The 11,784-nt window shown below is 35.8% G+C and overlaps 1 long non-coding RNA gene across 1 annotated transcript; it reads left to right on the top strand.

Moving 5' to 3' along the window:
• Positions 1 to 1,901: 1,901 nt before the first annotated feature.
• LOC110927504 lies at positions 1,902 to 2,256 on the top strand. The gene is made up of 3 exons (XR_002585678.2): positions 1,902 to 1,930; positions 1,996 to 2,074; positions 2,168 to 2,256. It is a non-coding gene; the product is annotated as an uncharacterized LOC110927504 (long non-coding RNA).
• Positions 2,257 to 11,784: the final 9,528 nt, after the last annotated feature.

Genomic DNA, 11,784 nt, shown 5'->3' with positions numbered 1-11,784 from the left:
TCGATTGCTTGATCATCATCCTTTACTTGAGTACCTGAAAACTAATATTTTAAACAGGCGTTAGCATTATGATTCTAAAATTTCACGTAATTAGCCAGATTCGAACGCGTATTCAAGAGATTAAAAACAGAATCACATCAAACTGGGTTCCACCGTAACTTACGGTGATACCGTAAGTTACGGTGGCTTCTGGACAATTTGGAGCCTACCGTAAATCAGTAGGATTCCACCGTAACAGATTTGCAGGCCACCGTAAATTACGGTACCACCGTAATTTACGGTAAGCCCTGCACAAAGCTCCCTTGTTTCAAATGCAGTTTTGCTGATTCTTTTATGCGTCAAAACAGCTTTATTTCACATAATTTGTTAAGCGACTGGTCTAATTTCTCCATACTTGTATTTTACTTATGATAATACTCAACTATTCTTATGCGGGCATGTCTACGGAATTAACTTACACACTAAATTACAAGGCTTTTTAGTTAATCATTTGTACTATTGTCATGCATCAAATCTAAACCTTAACTCCTATATTAAGAGCAAAGTTTCTTAATTTGATTATGGTGTTCGCTACACGGCTTACACCTCATGTAATTCACGCATTATATAATAGTGTCTTGCTTCGTGCTTATTACCAAAACTTGTTTGACCCGTTTGGGTGCTAAACTTACACACCATTAAGGATATGCAAGATTTCATGCTTTTCACTTGTTTTGACCCGTTTACTTGTTTAAGAAGCACAATCACTTTCGTGACACAATGTTCTATCCTATTTGCCATGCTTTTCACTATAACATAAGAGCGATAGTTAACCTTAATGTAACGAAGCAATAGTTTCGTACCTTTAGAGCACACCCTTTCCCCGTGGATTCCTTTCGGCTTGTCCGCTTGACGATCCGGACTCTTTGCCTAAAAATTTCAGTTTATAACATGTTTAGAACTCTTTTTATGACCACAATCACATCATTATGAGACATGATCAAAATCTGCGTTTACATCAATTCTAACATTTATATTTTTACTTAGGCATTTCAACAAACACCTGATGGGTCAGATTTTTCTACAATCATAAACAAGTTCATGTCTTGCGATTTAACATCTAATTTCACTATAATTAGTAATTTTTGCATGCATCTTGACATCATCTTTTCAGAACTCATTTCCTAATTTCAGACTATGCTTAGAACAAGAGTTATAATTTCGGCATCTAACAAGTTTCTTGAAGTTCACTAATCACCTACAATGGTGATTGTGAAATCCTACAAGTCTTATACAAGGTCATGTCATGAAATCATCTAGGGCTTGTTCCTAATCCTCATAACCCTTCTAATTTCGCCCATGCATCAGCAATCAAGCTGAATTTTTCATGTTTCACATTTAACCTAGAATTTGTGATGTAACAAAATTACTAAATTTTACATACCTTTTGATCCTTACAACGAGGTGTTCACTAATATGTGTTTAAAGCTCGATTTGGAACGGATTTGAGGCTTCAATTGGGAATTTTTGTGTGAGACTTAGGGTTTTGGAGAACCCCCTGTCGCCCCCTTCCCCTTGTTCGACCAGGCACACCCAAAAATGGTGTGTTTGGTGTATTTTGTTACAATCAGCCTATAACTTTCATTCTTTGGCAACTTTAGTCCCTCACTTATCATTTATTTTTAAATACTAGTGTTTTAACCAAGTGTAAGTTATTTTCAAGACTTGTAATTTTTAACTAGGTTAAAAATTTCTACATGGTTATCTCTTGTTTATGAAATTCTTAAATTTCTAATATAAAAGTTATATTTTCGGGGTGTTACATTTAATTATGTGGTTCCGATTGTTTTAAACTGTAGATTGCAGTAGTTGTTACAAATGAAGTTACCCCCCAGAGAGACCTATTAACTTGATTTCTGTTCATGAAGATCCCCAAATCCCTGATGAAGAGGTTGGCAATTGGTTATATATTTTTTATTATTTATTTTAATCTTAACATATGCAGCATGCGTGTAGGCATCACGGTGTGCAGAATCTGGCGTGTGTTGTTAGGTATTGAGGGAATACTTCTGACTCTCACATTGTTAATCATTTGGTAAGCCCTATTTTTATGTGTTTTAGTATTCGTTTATGTACGGAACATAAATTATTGCAGGCTTTTTATTGATATTGTTGTTGATTATTTCAGTTGGTGAAGACAGAGAGTGTGGCTCTTCTTTTTTGTATGGAGCCTTGCCATAATCTGAATTTCTTGAAAGACATGGAATGGGATCTGGGTTATTGGTGTCCACTTATTGATAATATATGTTTCTTGCAGTAGCTTTGTAAGGTTACTATATAAATTTCTTTATTTATTCTCTGTGTGTGTGTTTATAAAATGAAATGCGAAGTATAGAACCAGGAGGTGATTAGTATGTTTCGTGCAGGTTCCATCTGAAATAGAGCAGCTACAAGCCAGCCGGGTCAGTGCTCAGGCCTCAGCAAATCAACAAGGTAGAAGAACTTTGGAAGACAAATCTGATGCAACTTTGGAAGATGTTAAGAAGCCCAGTGTAGATGAACCAACTGTCATGGTTTTTCAAACTGGTAACTTGGAATTATAAGTATGGTCATTGCTTATTAATAAATTGAACAAACTTGATCTTGTTGATATGGAAAAACATGCCTACAAAAGATTTTACGTATGTGTTTGTACATATCAGTCCATACATTTGAATTGCACTCAACTAAGTGATATTATTGTTAAAACATTGTGCTTATTTTTTTTATTAATCAGTCCATACATTTGATAGTGTTTTTGCATTCCCTTTTTCCTATATAACCAACATTTCATTTCATTATTTTGGTATCTGTTTACGAGAAGCAATTTGGAGTTAAGGAATCGGAATTGAATGCGTGTTTATCTGATCCCAGTTATGAGCTGCAGATTATACTGTTATATTAGCTTGAATTAATGCAAAGAGATTTGGAATCAACCGAGTTTGGAATTTTTAGATTTTGAGCTTTTGTATTGTTTTAATTTAATTCTTGATTTGAAATTATTTTAGTCTTTTAAGCATTGAGCTTCTGTTTAAAGTCATTTGCTTACATTTGAGAAAGCTTATTACTTATTTGTTCTCTTTTACACTACAAATGTAAGGGAATACATGTACAATAACGTTATAAAAGATCACAAAGTGTGTTTTCATTGAAACACTGCTAATCGCAGTTTAAGTGTCAATATGTAAACCATAATAGATTTTCAAAGATTCAATACCAAATATTTGATTTTACCGTTTTACCCTTTGTGTTTTTTTTAATGTTTTGTAATAATATACTGACCCGTGAGTTTTCTTACGCAGAAATCCATAATTCCTGCTAATTTCTACAGAGGAGTTCGTGATTCGCAGCTGATCGGATTATCCGGTTACATAAAAGAGGTTACATTTATTCATTATTCCATTGTTTTCGGTCTTCAGTTGGAATCTTTTCATTTTGCTCACTTATTTCTACTTGTGACAGGGCCTTCCGGTTTTTGCTATCGGTCTTCAAAGGGATCAGAAGTCACCCAAAGCTGATTTTCAATGTAGAAATCATCAAAAATTATTGTACTAAAAACTTCGATTGCCATTAAATATGATTTTTCTTATCGTACTTGATACATAGAGTTTTTGTAACATGAGACCCAACCAGCCTGCACGTTCATTTTGCTACCTCTAGATTAGACGAATCCTGCATCAGTAATCAGTTGCTTATTGTTTTGGGATATAATGTTTTATAAGCTTGTCTTGGGTTTAGTGGTGCATCAGGTGACGATTGATGGTTGGGCTTGCAAGGTGGTGTGATTCGTGGTGTTAAAGCTGTGGATTCGAGTTTTCGACTGATTTAGAAGGTACAAATGCACACCTGAGGACATGGTTTAATTATAAATCGATTTTTATTATTGTTGTTGATATACAACAACCCGAGTAACAAGCCTATTAATTGATTGAATTTGATTAAGATAATTAACTATCCTAACACACTAATTATCTATAAATTTTAGGAAAAAAGATATTTTTTCTTCAGAGTAAAAGCTTTGGTCAACTGAGCCAATTCAGCCAACCAAGCCAAATTTGGTCAACTTAGCCAATTCAGCCAAATTTGGTCAACTGATGTCAATTTACGAGACCGATTTGTGGGGGTTGCAAAGGAGAAGTATTCATGTGCAGTCTCCATGGCGTGTCTTTTGTGTGGATCATTATGAACCGGCAGGGCACATTTATCATGATTATATATCTAGACCATAGAGCCACAGGGATGGTTGCGATAGAGGTTGGAGCATGTTTAGTGGTCTATTGCAATCATTTTGACCACTACCGTTTGTAAGGTAACTAGACTTGTTTTTGCAAATGCATTGATGACATGAATAGCATCCTTAGATGGGCCTTTTATTTACTGGATTTTTAAGTGTTGCAGATTATGCAGTCGATCGGATTCTTGGGCCCTGTGTTTTGACCCGTTTTGGCCAGAACCTAATATTGGCAAAGCCTGTTCTGACCGGACCCAAAATGACCATTTATTGAACTACCAGACGCAAAATGACGACGCAAAATGACGATTGAGGACAAGTTTCGTGTTATAAGATTAGTTGCCTGCAACTTAGAAACATGTGGTTTGCATTTATGGCTACAAGTAATTTTTTATTTCAGTTGCATGTTTCGTTGTTGTAGTAATACTAAATAGCTAATATCTACATGAATATTAATTTATACAGTAGGTCCAAAACTTTGAGTGATCATTCTTCTTGGTAATTCGAAGGGTGATACACAAAGTTAAAGTAACGATACACAGGTTCATATTGATATTGTTTCCAGCTTCATATTGCACTTTTTGAGCTCATAATGTGCAGGTGAAAGTTTGCATTTTTGTCTTTAGGGCGTTGTAATTAATATTGCTTTTTGTAGCCATACTTGGATGCATCAAGGTTTGTGAGAGCGCACAATAAATTTGGTTTATGTTTTATGAGTAGGAAAAAATTACCAAAACTTCCAAACCTGGCCTATAAAAAACTATCTTCATCTCATTGCTATATTCTAACCTCTTGACACATGATAAGAAAACTTAGGTTTTCAACTGGATAAATAACCCCACAACATAAAGTATACAAAATAAAACATTAAAGGGAAATGAAAACGGTTGAATTTGTGAGCTGTCTGATGCGTATGAGGTGAATGGTGATCTATGGATCGGCTATGAGGCTATCTAATATGCATATCATTGATGAGAAATCCCTTGTAAACCAAAACCAAAATAAAAAAATCAAGTTTTAAATAATTTATGAGAAAATGTTGGTCTTCTAGGTTTGTAACAGAGTAAGGGCGAGAAAAAGGGAAAACGTTAAAAGTGATAGAACATTTAAACTTCATTTTTTTTTTGAACGGTGACTTTTTTTTTAGTGACCCAATGTCACACCGTCTAAACGACGGCCATACCCAAGATCTACCCAGACCACGTTGTCTTAACCGGGCCTACGTTGGGTGGGTCAGACTTGGTTACGGCGTTCCCCGGAAACCGTACTGCCTCCACACGAGATGCCTCGCTGAAGTAACAACCGAATGAAAACTGGGGTGCAGCTCAGGATCGAACCGGTGGGTTTGTCACCATCATTGCCCAATATCCACCCCAATATGACACATGTGAGAATTGAACTTGAGTCTCTATTGGAAAATCCAAGTCTTTTACCACTATGCCACAAATGAGGATACTTAAACTTCATAGCATGTTAATTTTTGTTGGTTATTCTATTAATAAAACACAAGATTCTAAAACCTATGGATATTCTTGAGAATATATGTTCCTATTTAAACTATTATAGACATATATTTTACTTCGTCCTAAATCAAAGGCAGTGATATAACTTAACTAAATCAAGTATATATTCAAAAAATGGCCGATAAATTAGCATTCACAATTAAATAAATTTAATAGCCAATATGAGTTTTCTAAAGGTATTCGTGTTATAGGTGGGGTTAAATTCAATTAGCAAAGCCATTTGAGTTAATGTAGTATTGCTACCTCCGAGGTCAAGAGTTTAGGCTAATAGGTTCCACCGAAGATGGATTTAATATTATTCAAGCAGTTTAAAAAACAAGGCATGCGTGTTATCTTTATGCCGCCATTTAATTTGTACAAAATAAATCGTTAAAAAATTATATCAAACTTTGGTTAGAATTTAACCTTTAAATTATCTATACTATATTATAACACATGAGGGAGAAGCATTTTAAGATACCTAAAAGTTAAGAATTCTCCAATCTTAATTTATAAATACACACCTAAATGTTGAAAAATTGTCTTTTAAACACCATTTATATTTTATCCCTCCATCTTATTACACTTAAATCCATGAGTTTAACAAAACTATAGATAATTAGTTACACTTTTCTTCATCCACGACAAACGAATAATTCTTTTACGTATTCGTGCTATATCTTATAAACTATAATGTTTAAAAAATTCAAAGGTACTGGGACCACCTACTAATTTTTGTTGATGTTTTGATAGTTGCCTTGGTAGAGACTTTGCCTCTAAGTGGGAGGTATTAGGTTTAATCTAGAGCAAGGAGTAAATTAAGATTTATATGGTGTAATTTTGGAGATGAGTATGTAAGCGTTACCATTAAAAAAATCAAGAAACATAGATAGACCACACACATACTACGAATATGAAAAATAAAGATGGTGATATACAATATATCAAGATAGGATTAAACAAATAGAAAACACAAACCGACCCAACCATGCACACCACAATGAAATGGACTAATCGATGACTTCGCTTATAACATATATCCACCACAATGATGGTACAATAAATATAGTATGAATAAAAAAATTACGAGAAACAAGTACCGCACTGCATATTGTCACCCCGCCGCATCGCGCGGGTAAGCGACTAGTAACCTATATATTTGGGTTGATTTTGTTTTAAAGCGGTGTGTTTTTATGTTTTAATTAATCCGTGTTTGGATTATGTATAAGAGAGACTTCTCGTACAAAGGCTAGGCGAGAAGGAGGGAGTGACAAGTGTTATTGGTAGGAAGAGTATTTTAGTCTTTTCTTAAGAGAGCTATAGTTTCCCCATTATTCTTCAAACGGCTATAATTTTCTCATACATTAATATTTAAAAAAAAATAATTATACCGTATTTACAAGCATTTCATTCTCTTTAATTCGAGCAACATATTGTTACAGTTTTCTTAGAAAAATTATCGGATGTTCAATACCCATTACGTGATTACGTGATTTTCGTGATTTTGAATACACATTACATGACTACGTGATTACACATTCAACATAAATCATTACACATCAATATAAATTCATTACGTGATTACACATTCAATATAATTTGTTTTTAAATTAGAATGATCATTTTTAGATATTGATTAGTCGTTATTTATAAATTAGTATGATAATTTAAACTTAGAGTAAATTACAAGTTTCGTCCTTTATGTTTGTACCAAATTGCAAGCGATGTCCTTTGCCTTTAAATTTGACGAGTTTTGTCCTTAACATTTCAAAATTCTGCACATTATGTCCTTTAGCCTTAACTTAGTTAGATTTATTGATTAAATATGGTCATGTGCCTTGCACATGAGGGCATTCTTGTCATTTCATCTTCACAGGGGCTATTTTGTAAAGAATTATTATTCAGGGACTCTTTATAAAAACTGAAAAAAATAATAATAAACTCTCTCTCTCTCTTCCCTAAACAAAACTCAACTGATCCAAACATCAAGAACCATTGCATAGAGAACTAGAAATTTTCTAAACACAATAAACCTCTACAGATTCAAATACGAACTCACAAAACATAAAATGTATGCCAAATAGGAACGCACTCTGTCAGCTTGTGGCTTAACCTTTGAACACAAAGCAATAAAAAAAGCAACAATTATACAAAACAACAATATACACACACTCAGATCTAAAACTTCAAAGCAGTTGAAACCAAACAAGGGTAATATATAATTTTGGTAGTTATGCCAAACCGTTCCGACTCGTGACCTAAATCACCACTGCACCTACCATCGCCACCGCAACAGTCTGATTCCACCCCCACAACAGTCCAATCATCACAAAATATGCACCCACCTTCATCATGATTGCCGATTTATCTTGAAACCACCACCACCGTCACTATCGTCGCCGATTTATCTTGAAACCACCACCACCGTCTCTATCGCCACCGATTCATCTTGAAACCACCAACAATGCTGCCCTGTCACACCCCAACCGATGGCGGAAACATTAGTGTGAGGCACTGAGCGAAACAAATTGTCCAAGAGAATCCATAACACTATTAGTGACAATATATTTAACGTTCGCGTCCTATACCATAAACATATAAAGCATAAATAGTTATTACAGACATTGTTTCTCAAAGACAATAATTGTTCCGACAACTCATAATTTATTCGTGGGTTTCTAGATCACCTAACTCGATTCATCACAGCAAGCAAAGCATCCTAAACACCTGTCACATACGTTAAAATAAAAGTCAATGCACATAGTGTAAAGGTGAGCATACAAGTTTAATACTCCCTCTGTCCCATTAAAAGTATCCTATTTTGAATTTTCAAAGTCTTTATTTATAAAATTTGACCTTAAATAATTTTGTTTGTGTAAGATAATACTTGATGAAAGTTATATGATTTAAGTGTGTTTTACAAGTGCTTTTATCCGGTTAATTTTTATCAAGTTTTATATAACACAAAAATATATAATTAAAGTCAAAGTTTATAAATAAAGACTTTGAAAATTCAAAATAGGACACTTTTAATGGGACGGAGGGAGTAGCATATAGTACCGAAAAGCGATTTACGCATAACCAACATGTAACACGTAGAAATGTGAAGCAAGTAAGCTATCGACAATGAAATATGCAACCGACATGACTGCGAGTTGTAGAATGCGCAACACATTATCACCACTGTGACCATGTGAAGTAAAACCCTTAACAACCACTGTCCACGACAGGTGCTGAGTCCAAACTATATTACTATCGCTCCTAAGGTGTCAGGCAACAATCACTGTGTAAACATAACATACAAGCATTCATCGAAAACACGTATAACATGCGAGAGCGGTTAACATATAAAAGTGTTTGCGTTCTGTGTTGATGTGATTTGATATAGGTAACATATGTAACACCCAAAAGTGCGTAAGGCAAAAAGGGTTCGAGTATACTCACTGTCTGTGTTTAGTAAATAAACACGATCTTGGATTGAAGGGAGCGCGTGGGGGATTAGCCTGATCACAGAACGATGGCGTAAGCGTTGAACAGCGTGTAACAGCGTGTCGAGTGTGATGAGGGATCGGATGATAAACCGATCGGATGACCGTTCGGACGGATGGTGATGACCATTCGGTCGGTTGGTCATTCGATTGAGGAAGTGTATTTGTAAAATGTTTAAACTTTTGAAGTTTTCGTTGTAGTATAAATAAAGTCATTCGATTGGATGGTCATCTGGACGGATGGTCGTTCGATCGGATGGCTATTCGATTGAAAAACTGATATTCTTTGAAGTTTTGCAAAATTGGTTAAGTGTTGAACTTGTAAAGGGTAGTCGCCTGATCGAATAGTCGTTCGATCAGATGGTCGTCCAATCGAATGAAAATTCGATCGAGCAACCTTCTATTTGAAAACTTTGCAAAATCAGTTAAGTTGAAAAGTCTTGCGGTTTAATCGAGACGGTGTGACGACGTGTCAAACAACGGAAACCACTCCAAGTTCAGCTCAGCCGATCGGGTGGAAATCACCCCGTTTGATCAGACTTAACTGTTCTTGACGGAGTTTCATGTTCAACCCGAGAAGCGGTCGTCTCTCTGGTAGAAATCCATTCTCAGACCGGTTCTCCACTAGAGAATGAGTAGAGAGCCTGAGCGAGTCCAGATTCTAGCGGTTTTGAGTGAAAAGTGAAAGATGTTGAAGAACAGTTGTTAAATGTTTGGATTTAGACGAAATCAGTGTAAAAACATGTAGAAATCCTTTAGATCCGAACCGTTCTTGATGAGATGAGATCATTCAACAGTGTTCCTTGGAGCCCGTGATGACGTCACCTTAGAACAGCTCAAATCAGGTGATTTCATTGTGAAACTATGAGAATTGATGGAGAAGATGATGAGAAAGTGTGTAATGAAGATGGAGGTACAAGATTTAGGAAGAAAACTTACAAGAATCGCAAGAAATCGTGAGAAAAGAGCTTGAGAGTGCGTGGGTCGGACGGAGCTGTCACATTAATGAACAGTTGATCTAGCAGGGGGTATTTATAGGTGAAAGGAGAAAGGCGGTGTAGGGTTACGTGGGTCGGACGACCGTTCGATCGGTTGGTCGTTCGATTGGTTGGCTCGTGTGGGTTAGTTTTCCAACTTTCGTTTCGTGCGTTGAGCGTTGCGTTGCGTTTAAGCGAGTTGCGAGTAAGAGATGCGATAGTATTAAAAAATAGTTACACAAATAATATAACTCCTAAATAACATAAAAGTAAGTCTGCATTTCGGGTTTGCGATTAGATTGCGTTGCGATAGAGCTGCGATTGCGTTTGTGAATAACATCCCAAAACATATCATCAGCACACATAAGTAAAGCACATAAAAACACACAGGACAAATACCAATAGCTGCGATTCAAGTTGCGATGCGATAGCGATGTGATAGCGTTTAGTAAAATAGCGTTTAGTAAAATAGCGTTTAGTTGCGTTTATCGTATTGTTGCTTCACATAATAATAATAAATTGTAGTTTAAAATAGCGTTAGCCAAAGTATCGATTATCGAGTTACGAGAGTACAAGGCAATAATTAAGCAAGAAATGTCAGATCTGGGTAAGACCTGACGTTGACTTTGACTTTCCTTAGAAAGTTGGGTTGTTACACGCCCCTAACCCACTGCCGCCCCTAACCCACCGCCGCCCCTAACCTTCACTCACCGCCATCAGAACCACCCTTCACCCACCATCGTACACCTCTCACCACCGCCAAACCCACCAACACTTTCACACCTACCTCAATCCACCACCCACCACCGCACACTATAGCACAAGTTTTTAGAGAGAGAAGATTGCAGAGGTTTTATAGAGAGAGAGAAGAGAGAGAAGACTGAGAGAGAGTGTGAGGTTTGTTAAATTAAATGTAATTTTATTTTTACAAAATAGTCCTTTATATATAACTTATTTATACAATAACCCCTGAAAAGATGAAAAGACAAGGATACCCTCATGTGCAAGGCACATGATCATACTTAACAAAAAAATCTAACTGGATTAGGGTTAAAGGACATAACGTGCATGATTTTGAAACGTCAAGGACAAAACTCGTCAAATTTAAAGGCAAAGGACAACGCCTGCAATTTGGTGTAAACATAAAGGACAAAACTTGTAATTTACTCTTTTATTTACGAGTGCCGAGCATGCCATCACACTAGGGCTGGCAATAGGTAACCTGTAGGTAACTTGCTAAGACACGACAACAGAAAAGTACACCATGTGATTTTTTACGTTTTTATAAATAATTAAAATTTGAAAGTCGGGATCTATTATTTCTCCTTCTAGGTGCATAAAATATACATTTGTCTTATGGACATTGGATATAAAGTAGTTAAACAAGTCGTATTAATGTTTAAAATTTTTGTTGTTCGCGTTATCAGATACCTGTTAAACCTGCTAAGACACGATATATCAGCCTTACATCATACCAATAAATCTAAGTTGGGCTATGGATCCGGTTTATATTGGGCCCCGGAATCTAGTTTATTTGAACCGCCGCATGCTCATATACCAATTTGAAA

This window comes from Helianthus annuus, chromosome 3 (genome assembly GCF_002127325.2).
Source record: "Helianthus annuus cultivar XRQ/B chromosome 3, HanXRQr2.0-SUNRISE, whole genome shotgun sequence".
NCBI lineage: Eukaryota > Viridiplantae > Streptophyta > Magnoliopsida > Asterales > Asteraceae > Helianthus > Helianthus annuus.
The sequence above is the reverse complement of the archived record's forward strand: the minus strand, read 5'-3'. Positions and strand labels throughout refer to the sequence as shown.